This window comes from Cupressus sempervirens, chromosome 7, assembly GCF_028749045.1.
Source record: "Cupressus sempervirens isolate cs-2001-9-10 chromosome 7, ASM2874904v1, whole genome shotgun sequence".
Classification (NCBI taxonomy): Eukaryota; Viridiplantae; Streptophyta; class Pinopsida; order Cupressales; family Cupressaceae; genus Cupressus; species Cupressus sempervirens.
In genome coordinates this window covers 650,487,164-650,505,030 of record NC_143124.1, presented here as the reverse complement: position 1 = coordinate 650,505,030, position 17,867 = coordinate 650,487,164, and positions in this window count along the sequence as shown.

Below are 17,867 nucleotides of genomic sequence, written 5' to 3'. Positions count from 1 at the left end.
TCTCCTATGGTACATAGCTAGTTGTTTGTCGTAAATACAAAGAAATCTCGTAGTATGAAGGATAGCATCATTCCACCATTTAATCCATCCAAAGAGAGTGTATAGCTAAGTCTCAAGATTCCAAAAATGTAGGATGTGAGCAATAGTTAGCGGATGAGACATCAAAGAAGTGTTGAGGTAAAACTGGGTCTTACTCAGGTGAGATTGAGTTGTCTGCCAAGTGATAGAAAAGAGGATGGAGGAGTGGTCTAACAACAAAACATCAGGCAAAGGAGTGACAAGCAAGGTATGCTTTTGAGAAAAGGGAAAAAAAGACTGTGCAGAAATCATAGCCATGTCAAGTCTCTTGAAAACTCTACCACACCCAGCTCAAAAATTTGACCAAGTGTGTCGAATCCCATCTGGGTCGTGGCAAGTAACATTAGGATCAAAAGGTCTTGATTTGTTCCACATGTAAACTAGGCCTCCCATTCACCAGTTGACCATCTAAAGGGCAGAAGGCCTTCCTTGTCAGAGGCCAACTCAACCATATTGAAGTCCCTGCAAAAAACCCATGTCATAGGTGGTAAATGATCCACCAACCAATGCCACAGGTGTGAATTCTCAACAACATTATTGGGAGCATAAATGTTAACAATACCAAAAGAATGATTCTAAAAAGACAACAAAATCCAAACTAGCTTGTGCAAAGGGTCAAAACCATGTAAAACAATAAAGGAAATTAAATGAGGAGAGAGAAGAGTAACAACACCACCTTGACTAGCTTCACACTGAGAAGCAAAAATGGCACTACCCAGCCAAATAACATGACAAGTTGAGGTAAGAAGAAACCTAGCAACTTTAACTTCCTAGAGACAAAGCACATCAAGATCAAACCAATGCTTGGTATCACACACAAAATATTTTCTAGGGAGGTCTATCAACCCCTGCACATTCCATGAAAGGAAATTCATGGTAACTCATCTTGCATGTCATCCTCATCCCCTAGAGAGGAGAAGTTGTTGTGCAAAAAGAGGGAGGCTCAAAAGAGGGGGTCATCAATAGCAGTGACCCTCTGAAGTTTCTCTCCATTATCAAAAAACTCATCTCGGCCATCTAGGCTATGAGATTGGTCTAGCTTTTGTTGGGAAATCATCGACACCACTTGTAGTGCTCGAGTCCAAAGAGGGCACAAATTTGGGGTAGGAACACTCACTATCCCTTGGCCTCCAGGGTTTGAAATAGGAGGCAGAGGGAACAATGGAACTAAGGATTCTATGGGTATCTAGATTGAGCTAGATTTACCATAATCCACAAGCAAAGAGCTCACCTTAGTTGTAGTCTAACCTTTCCCTTTTTTCACCACCGTAGTCCATTCATCTTTCTTGGTTGTTGTAACAGGCTTGGTTTCTAAAGTAGAGGGATGGTTACAATCCAACAAGGGACAATCCCTAATCTTATGCTCAACTGGCTAGCATTGATAGAAGGTATTCTAAAGGTTAAGGAAAAGCACCTTCTAAGTAAAGGTGGTACCACCTATATGGATTTCAACTATATCTTTGAGGTCCCTAGATAGGTCAACCTCAACACAAGCCCTACATTTTGGGATGAGCATTGAAAAACTTGTCTGGTTCAAGTAAAACAACCTTGTTGATGGTTTGTGCAATAGCAGGTAAAAAAGACAAGCAAGGAATGGGAAGCCCAAGGAACTCCACCCAAATGGGTACCTTAAGTTTCTGATAATTAGAAACAATAAAATCTCACGACCAACATTGAAAAACTAGGAGGGAGGACCTTACAATCCAGGGACCTTGCACAAAAGACTATTCAGCTTCACCTACATTGCCAAAATGAGAAAGAAAAAAGCCTTTGGTGATACTTCGAACGCCTTCAAGGAGAACACCCTAAGGTGTCCAAACCTTGGAAACCCATTATTGCAGCATTCTTTTAGGAGTATGACCAAAAAAATACCCAATAAGGGTTTGTTGTTCTAACTAGGTGCATGCACTATCAAACTCCTTACCATTCAAAATAATATCAGGAAAGGAATTACCTCATGCAACACTTTGGGAGCAAACTTGCATTGGCATTTGATCGACAGAGCCATTATCTCCAGTAGCAATAGCAACTCCAGCACCAACATCAACTTTTGGGCCAGAGAAGGCTAAACTCATTATAAATGAAATCTTATTCCCATAGTAAATGTGTTATGACAAATAGTGGAAACCAACAAGGATTTAGACAGAGGTCATACAAACCCTAGAGCTCATTTCCTTCCCAAATGACTATTGTCAATCCATCAATAATTGATTACTTTTGATCACTATATCATGGGAGCCATAGATATTCATATGAACTTAACCACCTATTAGTGTTCAGGAAAGTATTTTTCAATCATCTCCTTCAACAACTTACAAGATCATTGTAGATTTAAAGCATGTGCAGAAATATGGGAACATTAGTAGCCTAACAATTAACCCAAGACATAACATAAGCTATTTCCAATGTGATGTTGACTTGAGAACTTGGATAGATAGAAACAAGGTGGATCCCATGATCAAATTTTGCAGCAGCCAACTTTCGTGCAAGATTGTAGAAACACATGTATCAAAGATCAAACCGGGCTATTCTACCTCAAATTTAAAACATTCAAGGCTAGAGACTTAGAAAAATAAGACTTAGGCGCATATAATTAAGAGGGGTCCCACCAAAAATTTCTTGAAATTCCTATGGAAATAACAAAGGGCCCTAATGTGATGATGACTTAACCCATCTTAAGTGATAAAATGGTAACAACAAAACATAATGCACCTAGGGTAAGAAGATGGATATGTGTGGTTTCTTGAGGTCTTTAAAGGAATTATCAGGAAACCTTAGGGAAAACAATATCACCTATAAAAAGGGAGTTTTTTTTACTTCTAATTATGTGTACCCATCTAGTTTCTCATAAGATAGTCATTTGTATGCATGTAGGCATTTGAATGAAAAAATGAAATTTGAGGAATCCAAAGAAGTGACATATCTTAAATTATTAGAGGATTTCTTATTAGTGCAAATGATGGACTACTGCAACATGCCATCAAAATATTTTGAGAATCCAACCATGTTATCTAAAACCAAGATATGGTAGGTGGCAGGTTGGACACTAACAAAGTTCAATGACATGTTGTCACCATCTATTTCAACTTTGAAAATGAGAATCACTTGTTGAGAGAGGAAAGGATGAATACATCCCATGGGCTATGCATTTGCATTCAAGAAGTATTTTCCTTGGTTAGATAAGTGTATTATTGTGCTAGTAATGTGCAGATGCTTAGATGCAAATGAGTGGAGTTGTGGAAGGCCTTGTTGCAAGAGATATACAAAGACTGGGATATATTTTTTAGTATTCAATTTAGTGTTCTCAATTATTTGTTTGCACTTCTTGTAAGTGGTCTATTAGATTAAGAATAGTAATTCTAGTGTCATATTGTATTAGAATAGACATAATTGGAAAAAAATAGAAGTATGAGGTAAGGCTACATAAAAATGAATGAGGTCATGATGAAGAGAATAATTTAGATTACAACCTTAGAGATATAAAAAATTCTAGTAGTAGACTCAAAGAAACAAAAAAAAATCATTGAATGCTAGTTTTGCATCTTGCAAATAATTCAAATATATGTTGTCACTCAAATTCCCCCTTGGGGGTAAGATACAAAAGGAGTGTTAGCCCCAACTGATAATGTAATAGGTTATTTTATGAATGTATGTGAAAGAGTCATATCGGTTGTTATATTGTCATTGATGTCAAAGTCTCAGTTGGCTAGACATTGTGCTAACTCAATACAGTGACATATCATTTGAATGATGAAGAGGATTTGAAGAAAGTATGTTGAAGGTTGAATTGATAACTATGGTATTCAATGGGTACTTGAATGATTTGGATAGTGATAATGTAATGTTGGTTTGATTTTTTTACAATCATGAAACATTGTGAAGTATTAAAGATCACAAGTTTAACTGAGTGAAAAGGTTAATGAAGGAAGGTCGTATTCACTAAGTGACTAAAGTATTGCCTGAGAAATTGGAAAAGCAAAAGGGAAATTTATTATTGCCCAAGATAGTCGAGCATTAATTAAGTTCTATATTAGCCGAGTGAATGTTATATTTACTGAGTAAAAATGAGAAGAACAAGTTTTGGAAACTGGATTCTAAGGCCCATTTTTCATGGAAATTTGGAAAGTTCTAGATGGTATAAGGTACAAGTCAAAGTTTGTTGCAAGATTGACAACTGGAAAAATCCAATAAGGATCTGATCATGGAGACTAAAGAAGGATAAGGATGAGCACAAAGTTCTAAGCAAAGTTTAATTTTCTATGTGGTTAAGTATATTGAATCTGATATCAACAATTGTGATTAAGCAACATTAGATGGAAGGATCTGGAAGCTTAGAGATGACTATTTAAGGAGCAAATAAAGATAGTTTTAGGCTGCTAATTTTGTTATGTTGTTGATTAAATGTTATTCAAGTTGTAATGAATGTGAAGTTGAAAGAAAGTGAAGAAGAGTTGAATCAAGAGAACTAAGTAGAGTTGGAAGTAAGGAGTGACTCATCCAGTTGAAAGAACATAGGAAAGAAGATTAGAAGATAGAGATCAAACAAAGACAATAATAGAAATGAGATATGAACAAGAAAGGTAGTGTTATACCTAAATAGATAATTTTTACACTATTACATTCTAATTGTTGTAGTAGAAAATCTTGTAAAATCGAGTGGGCCTAACAAGTCTTTGAAATGCTATATGGTAACATAGATTAGTGGTTTTTGTAAGTCCTTTATAGTAGGCCACTCTTTAGACAAGATCAAGGAGTAATAAGGTCTAGATGATCTTTGGTGAAATCCTCTAACAAGGTCACATTAACAATGTGTATGTAACCAAACCAAGAAAGGATCTAAAAAGGCCCTTCCTCAATTTCATATGAATTTACACTCCCACAAAAAGGAAGTGAAAGGAAATTCTTAGTCCCCTTGAGGCATGGCCAGTTAAGAGTTCCTATTGGTTTCTTTTTTGGCATTTTTTGTTGATTCTGCTAGACATATAATGTTTTCTGTTGTAGCTTGCTTCTAGTTTTTAAATCTTACTTGGGGTATTTGGTTGTTGTATAACCTTTTTTTGGATCCCTTTGGGATGTTTTGGCTTTCTTTGATATCTTTCCTTCATATTTCCAAGCTTAAAGTAGAGGCATTCCTTAAGGTGACTCATGGATCTACAATGAGATCATGGTGCTCAAGAAAAAAACTAGGGTTATTTAGAAAAATCTAGACCTTGAATGTGCCATTAGAGCCCATTTGGAAAGACAAGTTGGTAACATTCCTAAAAAAATTAAGGAAAATGAGTTGGAACTCTATCAACTAATAAAGGATAGTGGGCAAAGAATGGAGCAGCTTACCTCTAGTTTGTGTGCTGCGGTGGCCAATCTAGGCAAGAAAAGCAATGAGGAAATTATGTCTCCAGATATTATTGGGGTGAGGATTCCAGGAGGGCCAAGCAAGAGAACAAGGCATAGTATGAGGAAAAATATTACCGAAGCACCTAAAAATCATAGTTCTTCCATAGTAGATATTATATAGAGTGCTATAGAAGTAGGCAAGGAGGTGGAGAAGATCTTTAAAGAACTGATGTAGGTGTTGGTCATGGGTGTTGGTCATGGTTGCTAGTGTCTTGGTTGTTGGTCTCTGTGGTTTTGCTAGTTCTGCTTTTTATTTTTTCCAGCTTTTGTTTAAACCTTATGTTCTAGGTCTTTGTAAAACCTCGGTGTGTTTGGTTTAAACTTGTGGTTTTATGTCCTTGTAAAGCCTGGTTTTATGAATTTTCTTGAAGAATATTAGGTTCCAAGTTCTTGTAAAACCTGGTGGTGCTTATTGCTGATCTTTTTCTTTTCTTAAAGGGTTGTGGGTCCCTTCAAAACCTATATTTACCTTAATCTAAAATAATGTGTAAGTAACCTGTAACAAGGTTGGCTCTTAGTTGACATCACTTCAAAAGAGTGAAAATTTTGAGTTGCCAGTCCCAGGTGGTTTTTCCCTTCATAGGGTTTCCACATTAAAAATCATGGTGTCAAATATGTGAATGTTATTTCTATTGCAAGTTGTTTTATATGTTTTATTTTTTATTATAACTTGGTAATAACTAAGTGAATGGTCAGTAATAACTAAACAATTTTACTGACACTCAGTAATGCAAAGAATAGTAAGTTAATAGTTTGGAATAAAGTGGTTGAAAGAGTTAATTGACAAGTTGAATGGTGACATCAAGTTTTTTTCATTGATGTTTCTGATGTTTTATTGGTACTAAACTTGTTTGAAGGGACTGCATGATAACTAAACATAATTTATTCACCCCTCCCCCATCTCAAGTATCTAATAATTGGTATCAAAGAACAATGCTTGAAGAAAGAAGTTTAAAGTAACTTGAGAAAAAGATCAAAGATGTATGAGAGAGAGGTACCAAGATTGAACAAAGAGAACTTCTCATCACGGAAGGGCAAAATGAAGTTGCATATTGGAGACAATGTCACACATTGGTTGGAACATGAGTACACTTCTCCTTCTGGTCCTTTGACTATGGAGCAAATGAATGAGAAAAAAATCATAATAGCTTGATGATTGAGATTTCTTCTACACTCAATGATGTCGAGTTTGATAATATCAAGGATTGCACTACTGCCAAATAGATGTGGATAAATTGACACGTGTACATAGAGGAGATGATAATGTAAGAAGAGCCAACACTGAAATTCTTAGAGGAAAGTATGATGATATGAGAATGAAAGAAGGAAAAAAATGTTACTCAATATGTAAACTGAGTCAAAGAAGTTGTAAGCACAATCAAAGCTATTAGAAGTGCTATCAATGACTCTAAAATTGTATGTAAAGTTCTCAAAACTCTTCTAGTTGTTCATGCTATCAAAGCTTTTGTTATTCAAGAAGTGAGAGCCATGCTTCATAATGTAATGACACTTGAGAGTTTATTTGGTTGGTTGATAGCATTTGAATTGAGTAATGATGGAAATAGTATGGTTACAATTAGAAATGTATCTAGTTCTTCTCTCACCATTAGAAGTTTCAAGAAAGAAAAGAAAAGAAAGAAGAAAGTGAATCTGAATCCAAGGATGATCTAGATGAAGGTTGTCAAGAGGAAAAGGTAAACTCCCTCTGATTTGCTTCAAATGTAATGAGGTTGGTCACTTTGCTGATAAATATCCTTTAAAAAGCAAGAGTGATAAAAATGATAAGAAATATTTCAAGTATAGGAATAATAGGGAATACAAAGCCAAATGAAAGAATTCATGCTACATTTCTAAAGAAGAGCATATCGAGTCTAGTTCTGATGATGAAAAAGAAGTAGTTTAGATGGTTTATGTTGCAATCAAGGAAGATCCAAATGGTGAAAGTTATGAAAGTGAAACTACCCTTACTTCACATTTTAGGAAGAATAAATCATGGACTATTGATAGTGGATGCTCACATTCACATGACTAGTGATGTAAGTAAGTTTGATAAATTTGAAGAAATTGATGATGGTGGAACTATTAAGCTAGCTAATGATGTTCCATGTCTGGTGAGAGGTAAAGGATCAATAATGTTGAATGATAAGATCAGATGTTATAATGCATATTGGGTTCAAGGACTCAAATATAATCTTTTGTGTTACGTAGTTGAATAGCTCAGGTCACAAGATAGAATTCTAGAATATAAAGGTCAAGATCATTGATGATGAGGGCAATATGATTGGAATAGGAATGCAAAAAAAAAGACAACTTATTCTATCTTGATCATATAGTTGAGACATGCTTATTTTCTAGAATTAAGGATGTGTGGTTATGGCATAAAAGGTTGTGTCATCTAAACTTTGAAAATATTGTGAAAATCAATAGAAAGAAAAGAGTATAGAATCTGCAAAAGCTAGAGAATGCTACATGTAAAGACTGTCAGCTTGGTAAGATGACAAAGGCTAATATTTCTAGCAAGACACGCACTTCAAATGATATCCTAGAACTAGTGCGTAGAGATCTATGTGGTCCCATTGGTGTTAGAAGTTACTATGGTGATAAATAATTCATATTATTTGTTAAAGATTATTCAAGGATGATGACTATAATGTTCAAGAAGGTGAAATCACATGCTTTTGATATGTTCAAATGGTATAAAGCTAGAGTTGAAAAGGAAACTGGTAAACCTTTGAGATGTTTAAGATCTAATAGAGGGGGTGAGTTTATGTCTACTAAAATCACTAACTTTTGTACTGAGGATGGTAATAAAAGATAGTTATTTGCACAAAGGACACCACAATAGAATGAGAGAGTTAAAAGGAGAAATACTTCAATTAAGGATTGTACAAGGACATTGATGATTGAAAGGGAGGTTTCTCAAATATTCTAGAGAGAAGAAATTAGTGTCATTGTTTACACTCTCAACTGAGTTCAATTGAAGAAAGGAGCAAACAAGGCGCCCTATAGAGTGTGGTATTGTCACACACCATATGTAACTTATTGTAAAATCTTTGGAAGTAGGTGTTATATTCACAAAGATGTAAGGAATTGTAAATTTGATGTTAAAGGAGATGAAGGTATAGTCCTTGGTTATTCATCTAAGAGAAAAGCATATAAATATTTGAACAGGGCTACCAACAAAATAATTGAAAGTGCAAATGTAAGATTTGATGAATTTGTAGAAAGGAATGATGTGGAAAGAAAGAAGGAACTTGAATATTACAATAAGTTGTATATGTCTATGAAGAGACACATGATACTATAGCCGAGTTACAAAAAAGATCCACCAAGCATTAGTCAATGACACCCGAGTCACAAAATGCTTTACCTAAGTATCAGACAATTCAACGTGAGCAGGAAGCTGAACCTCTACCGAGTGAATCAAATGTTGAAAATCTAAGAATTAAACCTATATTGGCAAATTATGTGAGAGAAAATCATTCACTTGAATAGATAATTGGAGATAGAAGTGTTGGAGTACAAACAAGAGGTAAGTCAAGAGATAGTACTTGTTTAATTTCTTATTTTGAACCAAGAACAATATAGGCTACATTGGATAATGAATACTGGATAGGTGTTATGAATGAAGAGGTTGATCAAATTGAGAAAAATAATATGTAGACAATAGTGCCAAGACTTGCTGATAAGAATGTGATAGGAACCAAATGGATTATTGGAAACAAGTTGAATGAGAATGGAGAAGTGTTAAGGAACATGACAAGATTGGTTTGCAAAGGTTGTGCATAAGAAGAAGGAATAGATTATGGCAAGAATTTTACACCTGTTGGTAAGATTGGAAGGAGTTAGAACCTTGTTGGCTTATGTTACCTACAAGAAAATGAAGGTATATCAAATGGATGTTAAATCTACATTTGTAAATGAAATAGTTGAGGGGGAAGTATATATTGAGCAACCTAAAAGATTATACTCTTATTTGATTAGGATTGGATTTGCTAGACCAAGTGAAAAAATAATCTACATTTAAAAAATGAATCTGAAGGTACGATGTTGATTCCTAAAATATTTGTTGATGACATAATATTTGGAAGAAATGACATGTTGTCTAAGGCATTTTCTGATTAGATGAGTGCAAAATTTGAGATGTCAATGTTTGGTGAGATAAAAAAAAATCATTGGATTGCAATCCTATCAAATAAAGAAAGGTATATATGTGACTCGGTATAAGTATGTGAAAGGAATATTAAAGACATTTGGGATGGATGAGTCTAAGTCAATTGGTACACCTATGGTGATTGGAGTGAAATCATCAAAAGAAGACAATGTTGGTGGGGTAAATGAGACTCAATACAGATCTATGATTGATAAGTTATAGTGTGCTCTACTTAGTAGACCAGATATTGCATTTTTTGTTGGAAATGTTGCAAGGTTTTCATCTAATCCAAAGGAGACTCACATGACTGTTGTGAAAAGGATATTTAGATATCTAAAAGGAACTAGAGATTATGGCCCATGGTATAAACAAGAGGATGACTTTAATGTTAAAGTTTACATAGATGTTGATTAGGTTGGTAATGTTGATGACAAAAAAATCAGAAGTTGTGGAGCTTTCTCTCTAGGAGAAAGATAGATAACATGGATAAGCAAGAAACAAAGTTGTATTACACAATCTAACGTTGAAGTTGAATATGTTGCTTCTATAATCAATTGTTCAAATATTGTATGGATTAAGCAACTATTGGAAAGAATGCAAGAAGAGGTAATCGAGCCTATTACTATTATTGTGATAATAATAGTGCAAAAAATATTCTTAAAAATATGATTATGCATGCAAAAACAAAGCACATATCAATCAAGTATCATTATTTGAGGGAGAAAGTACAAGAGAAACAAGTGAGTCTTGCATATTTGAAATCTAAAGAACAAATTGCTAACATATCTACCAAGTCATTTCCTAAGGATGCTTTTGATTATCTAAGAGGTAAAATGGGGGTCCTTCCCTATCTAAAATTCACTAAGGTGACGATTCATGTTGAATCAATTCATGAATGAATTGTAATATCTTTGTGGAGTTGATACAAAAGTTCATAGTTTAGGAGCATTTTTGAAGTTGTAAAAATAACTTTGATGAAAGTAATGTATACTATACATGCAAGGTACAAGGATAACTACAAGGTTTTATAAGTTTCATATTGAAATTTATAATGACCTTTGGAATTGTTGTCAAAGGGGGAGACGATTACCAAAAAGGAGAATATCAGAGGAGATTACCAAAGAGTAGAATAAAGACTAAAGGAAGAAATCTCATCTTAAGGGGGAGATATGCCGAAAGTACAACTCGAGTTACAAAGATTCTGTAGTTGAAGTAAAAGAGCTAAAAAGTTGTATTCTTGACTGGAATCTTTTATGTTATTTTAATGATATTCATATCAATGCTTTAATTTCATGTATCTAGAATGAGATAACCAGAGGATAACAACACACTTCTAAGTATGAAGAGGCTATGAAACCCCTTCTAGCCAAGAAGGATTCTAAAATTAGTCGCAGAATATATTTTGACTAGAAGAAATTAAGGGTTGATTAGAGGACTAGGCCCCACACTGGACCTCTCAGACAATAAACTTTTTATCAATATCAGAGGGTTGTGAGTGTTGTATTTTGGATTGCTTTACAACATTGTCATGATAGGTGGAGAGACATGACCATCCGATAGCAAAGAAGTGAGTTGCACTCTCCCAATCTTCTTCAAATTGCCACAATGAGAACCACCAGTTATATACATAATGGTTTAGAAAAGAAGGAATATTGGCTTCCATTGATAATGCAGCCACCCATCCTTCTATAGCCATTTTTTTTTATCAGGGGTGAGGACAATATGTATGATAGAGATGCAGAGGAAAAGCTCTGACAAGAAATAGAGAAAATGAAGGGACATTTCTAGAGTTTTGAGGAAGATGGGTGTGGACAACAACTGAACTATGAATTAAGGGAATTTGCAAGGAGAAAGAATTGTTGAGGGGCCAGTGGTTGAATCAGTTGAGGGGAATGATGAGCCCCAATTTTGACATACTTGGGCTAATAGATAAAATGTTTTTCATATACTTTCAAGAACCTTTTCAAGACCTTTTTATGCTATTACACAGTCTTTAAGTACTAATTATTGACAATATGTGGACTCTTATTTAATTAGTATTATATGCTAATATGAATATCTCTTTATATTATGCCATGGTTAAGTACTTGTTGTTTTGATGATAGTATGGAGTGTGATTTAAAATCATGTCCCTAGTCATTTCATGTAGGCATTATAATTATGAGTCCTCCAACCACTATGAGAATTGCTTCTTTAACTCTAAATATGTGGATGGAAAGATGAATCATTTATAAGGTTTTATGTTGCCCTAACCTGAGATTGCACGATTGCTAGTTAGAACGTGCAAGTACTAGAAGTTAAGAAGAAGATGGAGCTGCTACTTAAAGATTGTCATAGGACTGTGTCAAAGAAGGACTCTTCAGCAATGGATAAGGAAGAGGTTAATGGACTAGCTATCGCTTACTGGAATACATTAAAGGATGCTAAGAGAAATTCATCATTCACCACAGATCTAGTAGTACTACTTCTTTATGATTTGTCAACCTAGGGAAGTGGTTCCTTAATTCCTGCAACTAATGTGACTCTTTCCTCTTTCTCATTGTGATCCTTCTTCATTATAAGAAATGATAAAGTTGTGATAAACATTCCCCTATATCTAGGGAGTGATTAGTTAGTTAGTTAAGAACACTTGAATAAAAGGGTCATGTTTGTTCTTAGTAGGAATAAGGACAATACATAGATGTACATTGGAATTGCAATCAAGTTGTGAGTAAGCTAATGTATTGATTGAATCTATTATCAATAAAGTTCTGAAGTTTTTCATCTAGAACTGTTGTGTTAATGTGGACACTATCAAAGGAGGACCACTTAGGGAGTTGTCTTCTTTCATTTCCACTAAAGTAGGTTGGTTACCAATATTTTTAGTTATGCTTGTTGTATTAGTTTTCATCAATAACTTAGTATGACTGCTCCTATAGTTGGTAGAAACATAGAGTTGTTTGTTGTTCATGCAATCACTATAACCAGAGTCGCATTTGTTCTAAAAGATGAGTGAAGGTTGATTTCTTGTAATAGGAGTAAGATCGACATTTACATTCTAGTATGGTGATTCTAGGTAGAATCTATGTATGATTTGGGAAATTTAGTGCATATATCATGTTAACCCATTTCAAGTTTAATGCCCCTTGTTGATTATTAAATGATGTCTTAGGTCATAACTTGACTGCTAGTTGAGATGCCCAATTCCTAAGTAAAGGAATATTTGTTCCTAAGTCATAAATTTTACCTAGGACACTACATGTGCTTTATTTTTCCAACACTAATTAGCCTTGTATGAGGGACATCTATGATGCCATGGACACCATTCTAGAGAGAATTGAGAGAATTTAATTTTTTATTTTAATTAACACTACATCAAGATAATTACTCAAATAGCATTTGACATTTCAAATCATTCATAGGAGTATGATCCTGAGGACACCTTGTCTAATAAGGTGGAGTCAATTGTTCAGAACAAGATGACTACACCTCTTTGCATACGCATTATCTCCCAAGTATTATAGTTGTGAGATGCTATTCCTAATAGGGTGTCACCATACAAAGATCCTGAGGTTCCAAGTGGGTATAAGAATGCATTGAGCAGGCTCTTTAGTGATCCTAAGGTGGCATTAAGTGTTAGGAGAGAGTTTGCAGACTTTTTCTTAGAAAAAAATGTAGATCCTAATACAATCAATGACCAAAGTAGAATGGATGTGACACAAGGTAGGATGGAGAAAAAAACCAAGTACATTCACTAAGCACCTTGCTAGAATAAAGACATGGAAGCCAATGCCAATATAGAAGAAACCAGAATAAATGTATTGATTCCAAAAGCATATATGATGAGGCAATATTCATACAACACATCAAGTATAAGGTTTCCCTAGTTACAACAAAATACATTCAAATTACAATCAACAAACTCAAAAGCTCAGGCTTACACAATCAAATTCATAATGTATTGCTTCTACTCTAATTAATACTACTCATTCTAATACTAGATCTAAAATTAAATAGACAGCAAGACCACAAGTTGGCCTATCAAGCAATTTATTGCAAGATATAGGTCCTGCCCAAAAGGAGAAATTAAAGACCATATAACTATGAAAAATAACATCTGTGATGACAAAGATAGGTCCACACATGATCCACAGAGAGATCCCTAAGACTGTGAAAAGCCTAGAAATCACAAGAACCTCGTAGAAGCAAAAACCTACACATTACTCAGTATGCCAAAAAAAACCATGCCTCGAGCAAAGAGAAGATTAACTCACACAAGGAATGGAATTAAATTCCTTAAACATATGATTAGGATCCATGATAGGTTCACATTAAGGACCCAACTGTGTAGAAAGTAAGAACACAAACAACAAGGGTCATTCCACGAAGAGAAGACAAGACCAAATAACACGAAATATTTTTTATTGATGCAAGATTGCCAAAGAACCCAAGATGCTTCTACATCAAACACTTGGGGTAAATAAAGAGTGATGTCCATATTTGGAAGCCTTGATAATCTGAGAAGTATCATAAAGATCCAATTCAATTTGTGATATCCATAAATTGTCTTCAACTTGTATATTCTGCCATTGAACAAGATATTCTTTGTAATCCTTTCCTCTAGTGTTCTTACTAATTATGGTATCCAAAATTTTGTCAATTCCTTCTTTCTTCTTATTAGATGTCTCTTCATCATATTCAAATTACTCATAGATGTATGGAATGTTGAAAATAGGCGAAATATCCATGTCTTTGGGTAATTCAACTTCAAGAGAATTTTCACTGTCATGTTTCTTCAATCTTACAAGGCCCAAATTTCTTCATCCTCAGCTTGCTATAGGTTCCAACTGGAAATATGTTCTTCAAGTGTATATTTACTTCATCTCCAACCTAAAAAAATTTATGTCTTCTTTTCTTATCTACTCTCTCCTTATGCCCCTAAATACTGTCATTCATATTGCTCTTCACTTCCCCATGCAAATTCTTCATCAAGTCCACAAATTCTTCACAAAGTCCAAAAATTCTTCTACTTCAACACTATTCCTCACTTCAGTATTTAGATCCCTCAATTTTGTAGTCCCCTAGGACTCATGTCATTAATTGTCTCAAAAGGTGTATTCTCAATACTTTTATTCATTGAATTGTTATATGCAAACTCTTCTTGTGACAAAACCAAGTCTCAATTAGAAGTTTTATCTCAAATCAAACATCTGTACAAGTTACCCAAACTTATGTTCACAACTCCAATTTGTGCATATGTATGTCGATAAAATATAGAACTAAACTTAAGCTCATTATTCAACTTTTCCAAAGTGTTCTCCAAAAATAACTAGGAAGCTTAGTATCTCTGTTAGAAACAATAGTCTTTGGTAATCAATGTAATCTTACAAGGTCTGAATTATGTCATCTTAGAAAACCTGTCAACTACTACAAAGATAGAATCATTACCTCTCAAAGTTCTAGGTAATCTAGAAACAAAGTCCATACCGATATCTTCCCAAGGTTTATTAGGAACAGGCAAAGGTGTATACAAACCCACATTCTAACCAGTTCCCTTAGTTACTTGAGAAATTATACAACCACAAAGTTAAATTCAAAGGATGTGTGTCCTTCTCCACACGTAAAACAAGTTCCCTTAAACCAAGATCTATCTTCCTTTTTTCCATTACTATTGTTCCTAAAGTAACCAAAATAATTGCCTCTAGTGTAGTTACATCTTCCTCTACTAGCATTGTCTTCTTTCCATTCTAATTTGCCTTTATCTTGATGTGTATTGTCAGATCTGCTACTTTCTCCATAAGATATACCTTTGCTGCTCTGAAATCTTTTGCCTCTTGCTCTTTGTCTATGTTCTTGTTTCTTTGTCAACATTTCCTTAGCTCTCAAAGCATACAAGAATGCTTCTTCTACACTTCCCATTTTTACAAAATTGATTTCATCTTGTATAGAAGTTCTCAAACCATTCAAGTATATATCAACCTTTATAACCTCATCATCAACATGTCTAGATCTTATGTCCAACCTATAGAATTCCTCACTATAGTCTTCTACAATCATGTCTTTCTGTCTCAAATTTTGTATTCTTCTCAGCAAATTAACTTGATAATCAACGGTAAGGAATTTCTTTTTCAACTTACCAACCATTTTTATCCAAGCCTTGATCTTTTCTTTCCCTCTCCGTTGTCGATTAGTATGCAAGGGTTCCCACCAAAGAGAAGCGTGTCATTTCAACTTTGTAGTTTCTATCCTCACTTTCCTATCTTCAAGGATACTTTCATAATCAAAATACTTCTCTATCTCAGAGTTCCAATCCAACAAAGCATTATTATCAAGCTTTCCACAATAACTTGAAAGTTCAAAGGTTTGGAATATTCTCTAGACAAAGCTTTGAAAACTCTTTCCCCATCTTGTTCTTCTGTAGGCTCAAGAGTAGGTGCAACCACTTCTTCCTCATCACTAACATCATCAAGATGTACTCTTCTTTGAGTTGTGTCAACAACTTCCAGTCTAGGTGCAATTTTTCTCAACATTCCTATAATAGCATTATTTGCATTTCCTCTACCATGAGCAATTTTGACAATAGTTCTTGCAAGATTCATAACTACCTACAAGCTATAGGTCAAAACTCATATCTTCCACCCTACAACCAACCCAAACAAAGTTCTCCACAATCCCAAGACTCCACAAGAGGGAAAGCTTCAACTCTAATACCAACTAACACAAGCTAGGATGGAGAAACAAACCAAGTACATTCACCAATCACCTTGCTAGAGTAAACACATGGAAGCTAGCACCAATATAGAAGAAACCAAAAGAAATGTATTGAATCCAAATGCAGATATGATGAGATGATCTTCATACAACATGTCAAGCATAAGGTCAACCTAGTAGCAACCATATACATTCAAATTACAATCAGCAAGCTTAGAAGCTCAAGCTCACAAAGTCAAATTCATAATATCTTTCTTCTACTCTACTCAATATTACTCACTCTAATCTTAGATCTCAAATTATATAGCCATCAAGACCACAAGTTGGCCTATTAGACAATTTAGTACAAGATATAGGTCTTGCCTGAAAGGAGAAATCAGATACCAAACAACTATGCAAAATAACATCTATGGGGACAAAGTTAGGACCACAGACGATCCACAAAGAGATTCCCAAGGCCATGGAAGGCCTAGAAATCACACAGACCTCGCAAAAGCCAAAACCTGTACATTACCCAGTATGTGAAAAAATAAGCGCGCCTCGAGCAAAGTGAACATTAACTCCCACAAGGAATGGATTAAATTATGTGAACATAGGATTAGGATCCACTAGGTCCACATTAAGAACCCAATTGCGTGAAAAGAAAGAATACAATGAACAAGGGCCATTCCATGAACAACAGACCAGAACAAATAACATAAAATATTTTTTATTGATGCAAGATTGCTAAAGAACCCAAGATGCCACTACATCAAGATGGCATTGGATGGTGTTACCTACTTGGCCAAGATTATATGTACCTCCAACTTCTTTCCCTTAAGACACTATCACACATAAGATTTTAAGTTTTTTCTTTTCTTTTTTTAATGGCCACTTAGCTTGTAAAATTAGCACTCCTAAAATTCTATTGTATTTCAATTTCTAATTTTTTAAATTTTTGTTGATTGTCTCTCTAGATTGCGCGCTCTTCTGCTATTGAGAGGAATTGGAGCACATACTCCTTTGTGCACTTAGTGAAGTGTAATTGGATGGGTTCCACAAAAGCAGAAGACTTGGTATATATTCACAACAACTTGCACCTCGTGTCACACAAGGATCCAAGATAGAAAAAGGGGCTAGAGAAGTTATGGGATGTAGCATCCAGGTCTCCTAACTTGGATGTGACCATCCAGGATGTAGCTAGAGCTACCTTGCTAGATGATAATGATGATATAGTAGCATTTGGGGCTAGTGGAACTAGTTTGGGTCCCAATGATGAGGATCTAGATATAAGTGCAACCAAAGATGAAGCCATTTCTCTTTCATTTTTTTTATGACCCATTTGACCCTTGAAGGGCATTGATACTATGATCATTGATAAACTATTAAACACTTGTCATTATGATTTTCAATTTTATTTATCATTACGTTTCAAACATTATTATTTGATGAACTACTCTATGTTTTGAAGTTTTATCTTACAATTTAGTAATTCAATGTATGATTTTCTTTGCAATCATGAACATAGATCAATAAGCGAGTATTTAACGTTTAGCTTTGACATTTGGCACTG